The sequence below is a fragment of the Aythya fuligula genome, chromosome 5 (assembly GCF_009819795.1).
Source record: "Aythya fuligula isolate bAytFul2 chromosome 5, bAytFul2.pri, whole genome shotgun sequence".
Classification (NCBI taxonomy): domain Eukaryota; kingdom Metazoa; phylum Chordata; class Aves; order Anseriformes; family Anatidae; genus Aythya; species Aythya fuligula.
Genome location: NC_045563.1, coordinates 55,397,820 through 55,411,794, shown reverse-complemented (window position 1 = coordinate 55,411,794; position 13,975 = coordinate 55,397,820). Strand labels below are relative to the sequence as shown.

The following is a 13,975-nucleotide window of genomic DNA, read 5'->3' as shown; positions in this document are numbered from 1 at the left end:
AGCAGGACTATCTACATAACCACAGCAGAGGAGACACTACTGGTATAGCATATCAATACCTGAACCCAACAGTAATTATTACAGCAAACTTGTTGCTCACGTTGGTAATTTTACTGAGATGCATACAAAGAATACTTCAGCATTTAGTTCTCATTTAAGGTTTCTTTTCCAAAAAAATGAAAAATAGACGTCATCCACAGTGAAACAAAGAAAGAATGATATATTATTACTACATAGCTTTAGAAATCAGCAAACCATGGAGGAATTCAGACTCCATGCTGATTTTAACGTGCTGCTTTTCTATTACACTAATTTATGAAATACTTTATTCTGTTCTGGAGTCAGTAGTTACACAATGGCAAGTGAGCAAATCGGTAGCAAACTGAAAATGGCTTATCTGGTAGTTCCTGTATCTATGTCCAAATCTTAGTTTGAATGGTCCCAAGTAATTCTTAGAAATGTAGGGAGGGAAGACAGACATGGGAGCAGGCTACCCTTTACAAGAGCTGCTGGTAGCGTACTTATATTAGTATTTAAAGACTATTTAGAACGAGTTGATACATGATTTTCAGTTTGAGGTCTTATTGCAGTAATGTAATTGCAGAATACATATGCAGACACGAAACTAATCTTCTCCACATACCTGATAACCAAGTAAACTACAAATAGAATGTCTACCAGAATAAACAGCATTCCAATTAACTTGTCATTATGTCAGTATGAGCCTAGAAGTTGCCCTAAATATATACGCATGCCTTATAAATATTTAGGCCTATTGCTTAGTTAGCTCTGCATCTAGCCCTCAGCTCCTGAAGATTCTTATTCCAACTGCATCTTTTTACGTTTTTCTACTCGCTCTACAACAATGATTATGTTCCAAAACATTTATAAAGAGATATTGATATTTTTCTACATGGTATTATCAAAACCACTGACCAGTTTTACATAAATTTTTAAAGAAAAACCCAAGCTACACCATTAATATCAAACAAGGAAACTCTTTTACCACAATACCTCCACTTGGACCACAGCATCTTTATGATGCAATACACAGACATTAAACCAACTGAGTGAACAGGTCAACGTAAAGATACCAAGCAGATTACATCCAAGAAATCTATGTCGGTCGGACTTTTTGAATGACTACATCCAACTTAAAGCTCAAATCCTGGATGACCTTGTAACAGATTCATAGCACTATAACAGGAACAAGATGACAGAAGCCAGCTCCAGTGTTCCTGGCACTTGCAGACTTAGGTATAAGCTACTCGAGAGAGTATGGAAAGGAGATAAAGCTACACCTAATTTTCCTCTGAAAATATCCTTGCATTGTGAAACTCTGTCATTTCTCAGTTCACACCTCAGTTCTCATGGCTGCTTTTCCACAGCACATCTAAGTTACTTTATTCTCTGACTCTCCTTTGCAGCCAGTCTAGCTAGTCTTCAAGTCAAAAACTGCTCATAAGCCCTGGAACAGCTCTGAATGATGTTACGGGTGAAATCATAGAGGGTTTCCTTCCACTCAGTTCTCCAGCACCAACCCAACCAATTCCTTGCCTTTAGAGCCTTCACCCTCTTGCATCCCCTGAAAAGTAACCTATATTCTTTTATGTCATGCTAACGGTATTAAACACTGTTCTGCAAGCCTGTCTTAAAGCCCTCATATTATTTCTGGAAATTTCAACTAGGAAGAGAAAAACCAAAATCAAACTATTATGCTATATAGCTGGTGGGTGCCAGCTGGCAATCAGAGGACACCTGGACCCTACCAACTCACTCTGCTGAGCCCAGAGCACACAGGACACGAGTCCACCTGCAGCACTGACCCCATAGACCAGGCTGCTCCCTGGAACAGATGCCCTCAGCAGAACAAAAGCAGCTGGAGCCAAGGAGACTGCCAGGAGAGCTGACACTGCTGTTCTTATAAGGAGCTGTTGGGGAAGGCATTGCTATACCTGACATGGGAGGCAGAAAACTGGAGTCTTCTCCAGGTCTGCTGCTGCTCACCAGTATTAACAGCATATTAAGAAATTTGCTTCTAAATGTTTTATATCTGTTGATTTAGATAGATGACAAGACTGTCTATAGAAATGCTTTCAAGAAAAGCACTTCAGAACAGATGGTTTATGCATCAGAAATCTATGCAGTTATAGTCAGTAAATAAACCACCTAAAACCTCATTTACATAATGGGCTATCCATCAATAACACATCCATACCTTGACAACTAGGACAGACCTTTAAGTATATCAATCAACCTAAGTTCACTGTGAAACATAGACATTCCTGGAACTATAAACAATCATTTTACAATTATCAAGATTCCAGTGTCTTCTAGACACTATTTTTGTGTAGTTATTGGTACTGACAGCAAATAATAAGGGTCTAGACACAGATCTATCATACCTAACGAAACTGGGATATTCTTTAGTTTCATAGTAACAGATAAATGGTTGATTAACAGGTGCTCTGAACAACTCAGAGATGAAAACTTCCCAAATGCAAAAACAAAACGTACTGACACTGACTACAGAAGGGAAAAACCTGCATTTTTGAAGGGGGAAAATGCACAAACAAAAAAAAACCACATGCACATAACTAACAGTCATTTCTGGAATAAATACTACATAGACAAATATCCCTGGCATTGCATGATCTCACTACCATATAGCATTCTATATTTCATCCCATTTCCCACAGCATTAGGGTCCTGCTGAATAGAACAGCAAAAACCTCCTCTGTATTCAACAACAGCACAATCAGGTTGATCATAGAAATCATAGGGAAATACTCATATTTTCTTATCACCTAATAAATTTGCCTACCACCTTTTAAATAGAAGTCTATTTTTTCAGTATTTCCAAAACTCTCACTGTAACATTCAACTTATAACATGTGAAAGCTCTTATTTAGGAAAGATTTCATGCTCAAGTATTCTTTGCCGGTTTGTATAAATGGCCTGAATATCTCAGAAGTGCTTTCTAGCAGATCATTCTGAAGTAATTAGCTTTCCATATGGCAAAAGTGACTTTTGTTGACATAGTATAGTATAACCACAGTTGCTTTGAAACAGCAGTGGCCGCAATTACTCCTATCGGATATCATGAAAACAGTTCCCCAGTTACACTCCTTTTACAATCTTGTCTTGTTGATGTGCATGCATGTGGTTTAATGCAGGATGTGAAAGTGTGAGTGAAACATATGACGCAATCCTGGAAAAATGCCGTCAGGTTCACTTCTAAACCCAAAAGGGACTCTCTTTACACTGATGCTCTGGAACCACATGGAAAAAAAAAATGTATTTTTAAACCATTTTTCCAAAATGAGGGTCCACACATACATGTTAAAAAAACAACAACATTTCTAATAGCAGATTTGAGTCATATTTTGAAGACTCAAAATCATACCTCCTTTTGAATAAGGGATTTCACAGCTTTTTGAAGTGTCACTCCCACTTGGGTACAAGGAAGAAGATGAGCAAGTATGAACTGAATGATGAATAAACTAAAGTAATTCCTGCAACCTTAAGTAGCTATTCAGCTGGACCCTTTGTATTTTTTTCTTCCCCTTACTGTGGTAGTAAGGGGAAGAAAAGTAAGTTTACTTCCATTTACTGTGGTAGAAACCATTTTCAAAGCATAACCATTGGACCAACAAATGAAAATAACTTACTAAATACACAAATTGGATACAAGTAACTCTGAATATGGAAATACATACCTGAAATTAGAAAATGAAACCTCTCCCATGTCAAAAACAAAACCTTAGGAAAAAAAAAGAGCAACATCCTCCAGCCCTTCCAAATATGCAAGATAAAGTCAAAATACGGGAAAATTGTAGAAATTAAAGCTTAACATATAAATTTTCAAGACTTAGGAGTTTAAAGAGTTGACAGTTTAAATATTGTCTATTAACCAGATCCTTACCCTATGCAAGCAATGTAGAGGTCATCAAATTCCAAAAAACACTCCTTATCCACATCCTAGATTTTATTAAAACATTTGGGATTGCTTTGGAATACCCAACCAGTTTATGATATGACAACAGAAATAATTAACATTACTGGGGCTTTATATAAAGGTACAGAGTACGACATTAAAATAAATTCAAATCTAAGTTTAGCCATGGTGTTAGTCAAGCATATTCTCTCATTTCTTCCATGTAGTATTAGCTTTAACTTCTTAAGAAGAAAGCATAGATGAAGAATAAACTTACTCTAACAACAATATATTTTTAAAAGCTAAGACTTTGTTTATGGCTCTGTTATTCCAAGAGCTCTGTCCAAGACACAGCTCACTGTTCATGTAGCAAGAGATGAAAACTGATTTTTATCCAAAAAAGATGGGGTTAAAAAAAAGTTATGAAAATCTAATCTAACAAATGCACAGCAACTCCTACTTCTAGCAGTGTCTTAGAAAACAAAAGAATAAAAGAGATGACTAACTCCATATATAATGAACCAGTTAACTTGTATACCCAGACACAAATAATACCAAGAAGTAGTATGGTAGAAGCTTCATTCACCAGTTAAAATTAGTTATATAATTAGATTTGATTAAAGTTTAGTCAAGGGGCATTTCCATTTTAACATATGAGGCAAAATCATGACATGTGCCAGAAAAAGCACTATTTAATTGAAAGCAAAATATGGCATGGAATTAGGTGTCTGTTAAAATTCAAGAGCTATTCAGCAACTGAATTATCTGGAAAAAAAAAAAAAAAAAAAAAAGGAAACAGAAACCGAAGGAGGAAATAGCCTTCTCCCAGCATGTCCCATACACAGCATGGCTATTGGGTGGCTGGATAACACACAGAGACCAACAACCTGAACCCTTCCCTTGAAGAGCGGGTGAGACCACCTTTATGAAAACCAACAACAAAAAGCCCACATAAACAGATGTCAGACCCTGCTCCTGCCTTCTCTATTTGTGTAATTGAGGCAGGGATTAAGTCACCGGAGTCCAATGGCTTAGGGAGGTCTATAAATTGACTTTCAGTTTCCTGACATCTAACTGTATAATGTACCTAAGCCTACTGACAAATTCACTTTTCTCAATTATCTCTCAGAGATAATTTAGAATTAACTGACAACCTTCAAGGATACATGCACCACAAATTAAAAGACATGACTTCTATTTATGCTCTGAAAATGCCAGCAGGCCAGAAGCAAAAAACAAAAGGAGGGTACTGTTTGGTTTTATTATGCTATAAAATAATTCCTTAGAGATTGCAACCTAAACAGCAACCTAATTGCAACCTAAAAAAAAAAAAAAAAAGTAGCATTTTATAACAAAATTAAGACAGAGACTAAGGTATGTCATGTCAAAGAAGCCTTGGCTTCATGAGTTCATCACCATTCATTAAGTGTTCTGAACACTGCCTTTAGGTTTCCAGAATTCATGTTTTTACTGGCGTTTTTTAAATTGCCATTTCATAATAGGCTTCTTAGGTATCTGATGAGAACAAAAAGGGGCAATTCTCACACTTGTTCTTTAAGAAGATAACTACAGCTTGTCTTTGATAGACAATTTGGAACTTTTTTCCCTACTGCAATCGCCAAAGCCAGAGCTGAATTAACATACAGTTAGTTGACCAAGTTAAACTATCCCAGCTTCTAAATTTCCTTCATTTATATGTAATTTAATGAGAAGCGTAGGAGGACTACATTTGTGTAAGCTGTTTGTGGTTATTTCATTACCATGCAACAGGGCCTGTGAATGAACTGCAACTGCATGTATAAACTGAATTTTTTCCGTGGAATATAACTTGGTCAAATATGAATGCACTTTGACAGGACACATTTTAAAAGACATCTTATTAACCCATGACCATCCCTTATCAAATAACACATTCTTGAAGCGTAAATGATTCTCTTGAATATGAAAAATATTAAATTTTGGCAAAAACAACATATTTTAGTCTCAGAAATTTCAAAGTCACTTTTTCCCCTTAATCATTGCAGAAGAATCCAAGCTAAGGTCATGACAATGCTTAGAAAATTTGAGTCTGAATAGCTCGAGTCCATCAGAACACATTATAGGTTTAAAAAATTTTCATATTGAAAGATGTTTCCATGCTTTCACTTAGAGTGTGGCGTAATGCAGTTTGAACAACCAACATATTTCTTCGATCCGTGGAATTAGAGGATAACATCTCACTGGCAGCCTGAATAACAAATGTAACTAGTCATTCAAATCCCTAGATGTAATTATTACAGTGCTGGGTATACTGTCATGCCTCTTCTTCTTTTTCCTGCAGCTTTTCTCTCCACGATCAATCTCGTGCTTTGTGATCCTTTGAAGTGCAAGGTGGGGATGAGGCATGGGGAGGTTTCCCAGCCCTTTCTGTAAGATTAGTTCCAAATGGTGCTTTACCTAACACGAGCCAAGTGTCAAGGAATACATGATAAAGATCACCCAGTCTAAAGGAAGACAGTTGGTTTTTTTCAGGTGCTTTATCTGTTCACTTTCCAGATGCGTAACAAAAATAAAATTTTTATGCAAATGCTGAAAACATTGAGAAAGAATTTTACACGTAGCTCACTGCAGGTAAGTCTGACTCTCCAAAGTCCTTCATGATCATTTTTTAAAAAAATTAGGTCTTTGCCTTTATGATAAAGACTTTTTTTCTGCGAGTTCTTCAATTAGAAACCACAAGGAAACTGCTGGAGCCCTGGGAATTCTACACTGGCGTAGAATTTAAAAGTGTCCATGATTTGAAAAACATGTTGGAATGTTAATCTACACAGCCAAATTTCCAAACCAGCCTTAACTCACTCTCTAAGGTTGTGAACAAAGCTTTGCTTTATTCCTGAAGCATTTGGGGCCAATCTACATACACGTGCCCAAGTGGGAATACATGCTTATAAAAATAAACAAATTCAACATAATTATGATATCTATAAATTAGTGTCTAAACTTGAAAATGACTAATGTTTTTCCCCTCCTGCCTTGCAGTCTTAACGTGTGGCAGTATATTCACAAGTACCATTTCAGAAATGTTTGCTCCTTTTATAAGTTCAAGACTCACTATTGGTATCAAATCCTGTAGTTCTTACTCATTTATTACTTCCTTCAAGCTGCTAACACTAAATCTGACTTAAGAAATGGACAATTGAGCCAAAGACAGTTTGTCTAAGTTATATTTTCTCAAAAAAAAATAAAAATAAATAATAATGCTAATGTACATTCAAGTGCCTAATCTTATGTTCCTGTTCCAGACATTTCCCTAACAGTCTATCAGAAAGCCCCATAAAATATCTGTTGGAAAGTTGCAAAAATGTTTATAGATTAATTTAGAGACTTAAAATAAACAATAATAGTAACAGAATGCATTTAACATAAGAAGCAAATCAAGCAAACCTACAAATGGCTGTTTATACTTTCCTTTCAAAAACTATGTCCTCCAATACTGAGGCTGGAGTAATGGTAAAATTTTATGACGAAAATCCAGTTTGAACAGAGATTTTGTGAAGAATCTAAATATTGGTATTTTATTTAAAAACTGTGTTCACTAAATATCCAGGGGGGGAAGGGAACATGATTTCTAGCTAAATGGTATTATTAGAAGTCAAAATTCCGTTCTCTTGACCCTATTTTCAGTCTGAATCATTAGCATATTTTCCAAAGCAGGAGCTAACAGATCATTAGCTCCTTAAATCTGAACTACTTTTTCCATGATAGTTATCACAAGATGCAAATTTTGAGTATTTCTGCAAGTTCAGGAAGGGCCAGAGAAAGAGGTATGCAAGAGAATCCCTGTCTTAGGTTCACTTTCCAGAAGAGCAAGGACGGTTCACATGGTGATTAAATGTCCACATCTACTCCAGCTAAAAGAGGGGGGAAAAAAAAAAAAAAAATTCTTTTCCCAGGGCAAAGCATCAGCAGGAAGAATGACCTTGAAGATACAGGATGCTTCAGAGCTCTTTCCAGTGCTGCATAGCACTGTCTTCAACATGGTGCATAAAGTGCACTTAAAAGCCGCTATGCTCTTCAACACATTCACCTGGAAAATACCAGGCAGACAACCACAAAATATCCTAAGTTTGGTGAAAGATCTCCTGTTACCATGTGGTAAGAAACAGAACCCTATGCTACCATGCAATCTTCCTGCAGGCAGGAAAACTTGAGTTGTAAGAATTATTTGCTCAAGCACGTAGGGTTTGTCCACGTGACCATTTGCAGGCAAATCTTCCAGTATCTGCAAGAAACCTGGTAGCAATCCAGTTGTGTGTATGAACACGAGCTCAGCAAGCTATTGACATGTCTGAGAAAGGTAGAAGGAATTTGCTAACAAACAGCTTTATGGTCTTGTGGAAATGATTCCTTCCAGATGGATTAGGACTCATGAGTCATTTCACAAGATTACTCTTTTCCTCTTCTAGCCACATCAGGGTGTCACTATAAAGATTAATATACAAAAAGACAGTACTGTACTTGATTTTTGTCCCTCCTGCATAACTAAGAACCATATCTATACTGTGTATGATTAGAAATTGGCTCCGCAAGCTTTAGCTGAAAACAAATGTCTCCAGAAAGTACAAGTGTGCAGACAAGCAAATTGCTGCCGCAGACCACAGAGAATCTGTTCATAGCCTGACCACATCCATGCAATTCTTGGCTTGAGCATCAGGTTTACAGCTCACAGAGAGCACCTGAACAGGGGCTATGAGACCACCAGACCTGCTAAGGCCGTGCAATGCTTTCCAGTGCCATGCAGTGCATACGTGGTTGCCTAAGTGGTAACTGGGGAGGCTTTACTGTGGACTGACAGGCTTGAGGCATCAAGCTTACAGAATACCATATTTGCTGCAAGTCCATTCCCTCTACAGGACACAGGTAACCTTGAAAAACTGGAGCCTGCAGTAAAAATAGGTGTGCAATGGTGATCAGATCACACTTTCAATTTTGGCCATCCAGGGTATGAGAGGAGCAAGATCCACACGTTTCAGAGGAAGATACTTCAAAGCAAAGATAGAGAAAAAACTGCCCAAATAAAGTGTTTATTCTTAGCCCTTTCCCTTTGAACTTAAATTACAGCTTCAGGCACGGAAAACTTAGAACCTTTCCAAATAATAATAAAAAAAAAATTGATGCAATTCTCTCTGCTGTACCTATGGATGTTCTCATAGCAAGCACACAAATCTGATTCTGTTTAGGAATCTGGTAGCCATGTTCTTAATTAAAAATACCTTGCTGTTTAATGTTCAAAAAGCATTATTACAATTCAGAAAGACCTAATGAAAGAAAACTATAAATGTACTGATTTTCATTGCATAACACCTAAATCATTTGAGGAAGACTTTATTAAGGCAGGATCTTTTCTTCTTCAAGAAGAAAAATAAAGTTATCTGGTTTCACTTTCTTCTTCCCCTTTCCTTTTTTTTGTTTCCTTTCCTCATTTCAATGCATTCCTTGGAGATTCAAATGTCATTTGCTATTTCTCACGAGCTTCCAGGATTCTGATAAGTTCTCCATTCACTTAATTCCCTTGATGAAAAATAATAATTGAAAAGATAAAACAAGACTATATATATCTTTTGTTCTTGTAAATTGTTAGGGCAACCTAAAGCTGTTACTCAATTCTGACTCTCAATGGTCTGGGAGATCAGTCAAATCCTAACCCAGATTCTCCTCTCCAGGAATATTACATTTAGTAGATATTCTTGTGGCCTTGTTGCAGAGCAAAAAGCAAACTCTTTGAGGCAATAGATTTGCAAGCTAAGGTCTGTCTTCTATCAATGTTTACAGAACCATAGCTTCCCATGTTCCCTATGAATGAGATGAGTCAAATAACATTTTTTGTTTTCATAATGGAAATTACTTAGGTACTGATCACAGCTCAGCAAGTGGGATAGTAATACAGTTTGGCACAAGATGAGCTCAAAGCACTTTGCAATGTTCACAAATCAAAGCAATAACATGCAGTGAATAGTATTCCCAGGTAACAGATGTGGAAAATGAAAGCATTGAATGTATTCTCCCAAGAGCAAACAATAAGTTTACAGCTGAAATTGAAAGTGAATATGGTCTCCAGTTTATAATCTTGTTCTTTTGCCATTAGTCCCTTCTTTCAATATTGACAGAATTCAAGTCATTTCCCTGCCTTCTAGAGTCCTTTGCTTTACAGGATTCTGTCTTTACTTCCACAGATGCACAGTTCTCTTTAGAAGCATAAGCATCTGGAAAACTTCAAACAAACTTTAAGTTTTTGTTTGTGTAACTGAACAACTGTTTCTTACCTGAGATCCAACTTCAATATTAGATATTAAGGGCAAGAAATCTTCACCCAAAATCTCAATACAGATCTCTTAATTATAACTCAAAACACATACAGTCAAAATTTCACTGTAGGCAAATCTGCATGACTCCAGAGAAGCCAATGCTGTAACAGTGATCTGCACCCTCCAAGTCTCAGATTCACTAAGTATATTTCCTGGCACAAGGGAAAGCTTTGCATGTGGAACCACTGCAGAATACACTTCGGTTACTAGGACTATGGGTAAGAGGTGGGCACTATTTCTTAATGTTAGGAAATACAGGAACGTGTGTGTGAATAAATTGGTGCTTTACCAGACAGTTTCAATGGAAATACACATGTACCTATGAGGGCAAAATTTAGTGTTTTATACACAACAGCTTTTTTTCAGCGTACATTCAGTTTAATGACATTAAACCAGGATAATCTCAGCTCCCACTGGAAGAATAAAATTTAATGCATAATTGAATTAAATAGTTTAAGACTTCAGAAATATTTGCATCTGGATTTATTTTATACTTCTACCTCTTTTATATGCCAAATCACGTCTAGATCATGGCTTCTTGAAAATGAGGTTGAATTTTAGATTTTGATTTGTTTTTCCAAATTATTTCTAGGGGAGATTTGAGTTGAAATTTATCTGATTAACCTCTGAGAACTCTGAGACAAGGAATGATTCAGCTTCGAACTGTTTTAATTCATTTTCCATGAAACCATTGTTTTCAATGGAATATTCATAAATACATGTATGGCTTCAAGGATGGTGGGCAGACTATTACACCCTGCCTATTAAAACTGCGATAACCATTAACACAGTTTATCCATGTTTATTTTAAAATCTTAATTAATGGGCTTAATAAACTAAGCCCAAGCAAATGCAGGCTCTATGCATAGTGCACATGCCTTGATGCTTTAAATTTGTTTGTACAGCTGTGAGATTCTCAAATTAATTATCTGTCAGGAAAAGTAAAAGACTGCCAGGAGAGCATGGAGATGAAATCCAAGCCAATGGGAGAAAATTAAAAAATGGCATCCTGTGACATGAATCACTTTTACAGAATAACCTCTGCTATAATAATAAGTCTGTAGTTTCTAGACACAGATCATTAGCAGCAATACACGTAGTTGCATCAACTTACTACCATTTAAGTGTCCAGCATTTATTAAGACGGATATCAGTCATCTATCTCCACGTCATTTTGTAAATGCACACAAGACATTATTATGACAATAAAATCTCCAAAGAACTGAAAAAAATTATTTCTCTAAGCAGATATTACATAGTCACACTACCCAAACACCACACTCCCTATTCAAAACTCTAAGTTGTCTGAAGCAAAGGTTCAGGTACAATATCAACATTTTCTGAAACACTAGGTTTTGAAGCACGGTTTAGCTGCTGAACAAGGAAGAACACTGTCTTCTGGGATTTGCAAAAGAATCTAGCACCTAACATCCTTTGAAATGAACAATTGCTACCTTTTTCATCATTAGCAATGGAAATGTTTTTAATAGCCTGTTACTGTATGATTAACTAATCTAATGCCAGAGGTCAGGGAGTTTGACTCGTGACAGAAACACTCAGTATCTATTCTGACATCCCCAAGCACCTGTTAAGACATCAAGCTCAGGAGGGCGCTGAGCAGAAACTGCATAAAAGGCACCAGAGGCTGCCAAACTCCAGTGCTCTCAATCTCATATAACTGTTCTGGATAATAGATACCAAGCAGAGTCTGACTCAGGTGCTATTTTTAGCTGTAAGACTTCAGTCCTAAAGGCAAAATGGTATTCCATATGTATGCAGAACTAAAAGTACAATTTAATTTAAATTGATTTCTGAGAAGCGTGATCCTTGTGTAAGGACAGATTTGCCAGTGCCCAACCCTGCACAACCGGCAAGGCGTTCAGCCTCCAAAAGTGATAACCCACAAAACATAAGAGCAACCCTACTGGATCAGCCAAAGGCCCACCTAGACTAGACCAGCCTTAAGTAGGTACCTTCCAACCTAGAATAAGACAACAGCAAACACATTATACCTCTCAACATTTTCTCAGGCCCCAACTACTTGATGATATGGGGACTTTCTGGGTTTCGTGGGTTTTCTGTATATTCGGACTTTTAAGGTCTTTCTTATTTGGTGTTTTCCTGAACCCAGGTCAACATTACGAGTGGGTAACGTTCATTGGCAAGACACTTCCAACCACTTCATCAACAAGAATCCACTTTTGTTTGTTTGGCTCCTACCAGCTTCATTAGATGTCAGTTTTGTATAGGAAAAACTGGGAATATCTGCCACACCCTTCACGATTTCAGACGTTCCATCCATTGTACCCATTCCGCTTCCTTCCACATTGAAGAATCCTAACCTACATAAACACTTTTCACAAAAAACTACTCTCTTGATCTTTGGTGCCTTCCTATGACTCTTAAGGAAGGAAGACTTCACTTATCTGTTCTATACTTCTTAATCTCCTTTTCAGTTTCTTAAAGCTGTATTCCCAAGTGACTTTACCAGCAGTTCCCTAACTCTTTGGAAAATGTTTCCAGTATCCCAAAGCTTCTCCACATGATACAACAAGGAAGGGTTTATATCAATACCAGCCTCTTCCTTCCAGATTTGGAAGACCTGATATTACGGGAGACACAGCCTTTTTGGTTTATGCTTTCCCAAATTATTTTACGCTTCAAAAGGCTGATGCTGGCCTACGGGGGCCCTGAAAGATGAAGAGCATTCAGTCCTCCCTCATGAGAGAGGAAGTCATGCAGTTACATCAAGAAACCAACTGCAATACTGACAGTGAATAGAAACTTACTGTGCAAGTAATAAATTCTGAGGCAATACAATTTAACCTCTGTCAGTCTGTAGATCAAACTTAAGAAATTATAGCAAACAACTGGCCAGTCAGTGTATGCAGCATTAGTTTTTTATTGTATCCTTACACATGTTGCTGTAGCTGCTCAACTAGCCAGACAGCTCCAAAAAGCTGTGAAAGCAAATTCCTGATCAGCAGTATATATCAAACAGGACAGGATATGTCATCTTCCTCTAAGATGAAACTAAAACCAAAGTATTTTATGGAGTTCTGCCATCTAGGAAGTAGCTTATAAATGAGGAAAAACTTGACTTATGAAAACAAACCAAGTCTTCAAGCTTGTGGAGGGACTTGGTAAGATTCCCTCCATCCCCATTATCTTTATCTTCAGCCTTATCCTCTCTCTCCCTCACTCAGTTGCAAAAAAACATTGTATCTGTTTTGATAGAGGTTGTCTCTATAGAACTTCCAGCTACCAGTGAAGTCATCTGCTGCAAAGCACCTGGTTGAAAGACCATAATGGTTATGTTTTCCTGTGCACAGAGAAAGGACCAAATTGTTTCAAAATTCCGCTATGTATTGTTACTGGAGAGCATAATAATAATAATAATTCAGAGGAGGACTGTGGAATTCTTACTATGTTAAATATCATACAGTATAATCTTCTTATAAATTTCCTTGGCACCACAAGTCAGATTTTCCAACGTGTATACAAGTCCTATTGCCTGGGATTGCTTCACAGGGAATTACAATCTGAAATGATAAGTAGTTCCCTAATAACCTACAATGACACAAAGCTATTACACTGACATTTCTTTCAATTCTTACTAGAATAAATATGAAATAATATACATTGAGAAAATAGCAGTGGAGCATGTTTTCCATTTTGTTGTATTGTCTATTAT

General features: G+C 37.0%; 1 protein-coding gene across 3 annotated transcripts in view; it reads right to left on the bottom strand.

The window, feature by feature from the left end:
* The window catches only part of GAS2 (growth arrest specific 2), an 89,265-nt gene that overhangs the window by 55,399 nt on the left and 19,891 nt on the right, over positions 1-13,975 (bottom strand). The gene's annotated exons all lie outside the window — the stretch shown is intronic.